This window comes from Triplophysa rosa, unplaced genomic scaffold, assembly GCF_024868665.1.
Source record: "Triplophysa rosa unplaced genomic scaffold, Trosa_1v2 scaffold17_ERROPOS6775743, whole genome shotgun sequence".
Classification (NCBI taxonomy): domain Eukaryota; kingdom Metazoa; phylum Chordata; class Actinopteri; order Cypriniformes; family Nemacheilidae; genus Triplophysa; species Triplophysa rosa.
This window is the reverse complement of record NW_026634191.1, coordinates 49,110-53,634: the sequence shown is the minus strand read 5'-3', so window position 1 is coordinate 53,634 and position 4,525 is coordinate 49,110.

The following is a 4,525-nucleotide window of genomic DNA, read 5'->3' as shown; positions in this document are numbered from 1 at the left end:
AGCAAGTTCATGTGTTACAGATGATGTGCTTAAATGCTGCAACAAACAATCGTGCATCAACAGCCCTTAGCTTCTTCAAGGAGGCAACTGAAAGATATGGTGTACCCGCAAGGTCAATATTTTGTACACATCAAATTTGGTGAAAACACTTCAGTTGTCAATGTGAACACTTACTATACTACAAAATATAGTACAGTGAATAAGTTTACAATTTGGGATGCACCTATTTACTGCATCATGTGTTATTTTACTATTGACAATCAGCATCACTTTATTTACATTTCATTAACAACAAAGGACATACCACTTCACAAAAGTAATTATTCAAAATTATGTTAGTAGTTTTACAGCTTGGTTAATTGCTACAATGCATTTGATGTCAAGTTAACACAAACTTATTTGCCAGATATGAACTGGGAATTCTCTGGTTTCTAAATTTCTTTTCTACAATACTTTGCCATTTGAAGTTTGGTTCCTTGCCATAGTCAGAGCCTTGCTTACTTGGGGACTAAATGCTATCCATTAAAACAGTGTATGTATTATTTTAATTTCAGTAAAAAATTCAGTATTTCAGTAAATATATATATTCTGTTCTGCTAGACTTCTTGTGACAATCATTTTTACAGTCGGAATTTTGAAATTGACTTTCTGTACAGCTGTTTGATAATGATGTGCATTGTCAAAAGCTATTTACAATAACATTGAATTAAATAGATAGTTCACCCAAAAAAGAAAATACTGCCATCATTTACTCACCCTCAGGTTGTTCCAAACCTGAATGAATTTCTTTGTTTTGCTGCAACACAAAGGAAGATATTTGGATGAATGTCAGTTAAACAAACCGATCTCATCCCCATTGACTCCCATAGTATTTATTTTTCCCTACTGTAAATGGGGGATAAGATCTGTTTGGTTACTGACATTCTTCCAAATATCTTGCTTTGTGTTTCAGAACAAAGACATTTGCACAGGTTTGGAACAATCTGAGAGGGAGTAAACGATGACAGAATTTTCATTGTTGGGTGAACTATCCCTTTAAATTTAAATCACTTCCTCTTATTGCCCTCTTTTTCTTTTTGCCCTCATTCTATCCAACATTTCAAATTGTTAGAGAAAATACCTTTAGAGTCTAACCTATGTATTTTTTATATTACAGAGTCAGAGCAGACCAGGGGGTGGAGAATGTGGAAATAGCGAGTTTCATGTTTTCAGTCAGTGGAATTGACCATGGAAGCTTTATGTCTGGGAAAAGCGTTCATAATCAAAGGTGCTCCATACCACTTCACACTTCATACTGTAATTATGAACAAAAACACATTAGGGAGGGGCATGTAATAAACCCATATACCTAAACCCATATATTAAACAGGTAAATGTAAGAAAAATCTTTATTTCTTTCCCTTCTATTATATAACACTGTCCTCAAATTTATAGGATTGAACGTCTATGGCGTGATGTAAGGGTCTGTGTCACCTCAAGTACTACGAGACACTACAAAGCCTGGAAAGAGACCACCTACTTGATTTATCCTCTGCCAAAGACATTTTCTGTGTCCACTATATATTCCTATCTAAACTACAGGAAGACTTTAGCACTTTTGTTACAGGCTGGAACCATCATCCGCTGAGTACCGAAGGAAATTTGAGCCCAGAGCAGAAATGGCACATAGGATTGCTTCACACGCAGCTTGAGCAGCCAGATAATCTTGAGGTTATTCTCCAATTCACTTACATAAATGATTTATTGCAAAAATGCAATGGACTTTCTCCTTTTTGATATATTGTATTATGTTAAAAATAGGATATCCAAGAGCCTGATATTGACTGGGAAGTTGCAGCAGAACATGATGGTGCAGATGTGGATGGGGCAGTATTGGTCCCAGAGTTTGAATGTCCCTTGAATGAGCAGGAACTGGCAGAACTTGATGCTCTTATTCACCATAATGATCCTAACACTCCACCTACAGACCTTTATGCAATCTGCCGTAAATAATATGACTGGCAGACGCAACCTATAGCAATGCTGGTTTTTTTTATGTAATTATTACTGTAATTTACAACTTCATATGACCATTTGCAAATGACTCAGTAACATCATTTATAAACCCCCAAAAAGTTTGGTAGTCCTTTTATACTGTGGGAGCTAACAATAAAATATGTTTATCTAATGCTATTTTTATACTATACATTAAATGAAATGTCTCCAATAAATGCAACATTTCAAAAACCTGTATTTGCCATATACCGTTTATTTGATCAATGCAGTCAATAATTCAAGTAGTTGCAGAAATTTGTATTTTCTCATAACAATTTTAAAACCTTGCTTCTTATTACAGCTTTTACAACAAAGCAGAAATACAATATCATTTTGCCTCCAGATTGTAGAGATTAACCAACATGAACATTACATAACGAACATTACATAATTTAATATGAAATTGTATTTCTTTAGCTGGTGAATGCGGTTATACCAATTAAATTACAATGTTTGTGCTGTCCTAACATTAAAACGTATCGCAGCATTTATTACTAAAAACTCCCAACGATATAACGTGGAAATAAAAATTAACTGATGGTATAACCCACACTATTGTTATAAAAACCTAGTGGCGACCAAACTCTTGGCTACTATTTATAGCTTCTGAAATAATGTCTTGGAACTCCTGATACGTGCCAAGGTGTTTAGTTGGAAAAGTTATGCAGACAGCACAAGCATTGACAACAGGATAGCATATGTTGTGAGAACCATAACGTACATCACAATCATGGTCAAACTCAATGTGAATTTTAAAGCCTTCCCTTTGTGATGCAATAAGTGGAACATGCGCTTGTCCCGTGAGTCACTGGAGGAAGCTGCTTACAGTGATGCAGTTACTTGTGTTGTTCATGCCCTCTTCCTCTGGAGTGGCCAGTTCTTCTAAACAAGATAAAAAAAACAAAATTTAACAAGTAGACACAAGCAAACTGATTTGAGAAAATGTCCATTCCTTTACCTTCAAATTTTTTTGTCACTCATTTCAGAAAGTGAAACCCATATATTATATAGATTCGGCCTTCAGGTCATCTGCATTGTTGGGTCTGGTGTCTCTCATCATAGAGTCTCTGTGGGGTTCAGGTCAGGCTGGTTTGCTGGCCAATCAAGCACAGTACCACCGTGGTCATTGAACCAGCTTTTGGTACCTTTGGCAGTGTGTGCAGGTGCCAAGTCCTGCTGGAAAATGAAATCAGCATCTCCATAAAGCTTGTCAGCAGCAGGAAACATGAAGTGCTGTAAAATGTCCTGGTAGATGGCTGCGTTGACTCTCAGCCACAGGCTGATTGCCTCCATGCCACGCTGCATTGATGCAGTAATTCATGCAAAAGGAGGCCCAACTTGAGTGCATAGAAATGAACATAGTTTTTCGAACCCTGACATTTCTGTTTAAAATATCCTTTTTTTATTGATCTTTTGTAATATTCACATTTTCTGAGACACTGAATTTTGGATTTTCATTATCTGTAAGCCATAATCATCACAATTTCAGAAATAAAGGCTTGAAATATTTCACTCTATGTGTAATGAATCTATATAATATATGGGTTTCACTTTCTGAAATGAGTGACAAAAAATATTGACCTTTATCATGATATTCCAATTTTTTTAGATGCACCTATATAAGATCATTTTATTTTACAAACATGTCATGTAGTGTACATTTTCAAATGTTTGATTTGTTGGATCTAGTTTTTAAAAACCTGTTCAATAAGCTCTATGAGTTCAGGATCTGCAACATTGTCTCTGGACATCTCTTCCTTATTAATAGTGCCTGTACAGATGTAGTCATAGCACCATTTTTTAAAGAAATTGGGTGGAGGGCCCCCTTGTGCTACACTCACTGCAAAGATCTCTCCACAAGTCCTGTAATAACGCAGAAGTGATTTGTGTGAGTGTTTTGAGGCAACATAACTGATGTGTGGATGAGGAGTGTTATATCAAGCATGTTTTTTATAAGCTTTTTGATTTTACATTATATTTATTTGTACAAAATGCCTCAAGGGTGTTTTTCTGTTGTAGAAGCTGGCTGTAAATGATCCCTAACATACTTTCATAGAAAAAAAAGAATAGAAAAATAGAAAAATAAAGTAACCAACCCGGAGAACAATCAATTTGCATACTACTACCTACTTGAAATTATCTTTCTTGTAATCTGTAATGGAGTACTTCGGAACTTTTCCTGCGTCTCCTCCCTCAAAGAGGTGTGATTCTAGTCCTTTCAGCATTTCTGTTGAAATGTAGATCAGCAAATAAAAAATAAATAAATTCAGTAGTGCTCTAATTTAAGGCAATCTAGCACATACTTCACCTGTTAGGAATTCTTTTCTGAGAGCTCCATTGTCAATGCCATACTCTCCGAGGAAGTTAACAAAGAGAGTATTCTTTGGAGAAGATTTTTTTTGCCGTTTCCACTGCAACATGCACCTTTCATAAAGACCTTCTCTTGTGACACTTACATTAAATGTTGATGTGTGGTCTACACATTCTCCAA